General features: G+C 59.8%; 1 protein-coding gene across 1 annotated transcript in view; it reads right to left on the reverse strand.

Annotated features, from left to right (window-relative positions):
- LOC102764974 (hemicentin-2) overlaps positions 1–286 on the reverse strand; it is a 17,964-nt gene that overhangs the window by 15,585 nt on the left and 2,093 nt on the right. The gene's annotated exons all lie outside the window — the stretch shown is intronic.

A 286-nucleotide genomic window follows, 5' to 3' on the forward strand; every position in this document is an offset into this window, starting at 1 on the left:
CGCTATCTGAGCCTTTCACTGACCCCCTAACACAGCACCCTCTGTGACGCCTCCCACCCCCTCACCTTACCTTATTGTTCAGAGCACATGTCCCTTGCGAGATTTCATTTTTATGCTAGAGGCCCAGTGCACAAAAATTTGTGCACTAGGGGAGGGGGGGTCCCTCAGCCCGGCCTGTGCCCTCTTGCAGTCTGGGACCCCTCGGGGGATGACCACCTGCTGGCTTAGGCCCATTCCCCGGGTGGGAGATGCCAGGCCCAATCCCTCGGTGACTGCCCCACACCCT

This window comes from Myotis davidii, unplaced genomic scaffold (assembly GCF_000327345.1).
Source record: "Myotis davidii unplaced genomic scaffold, ASM32734v1 scaffold651, whole genome shotgun sequence".
Classification (NCBI taxonomy): domain Eukaryota; kingdom Metazoa; phylum Chordata; class Mammalia; order Chiroptera; family Vespertilionidae; genus Myotis; species Myotis davidii.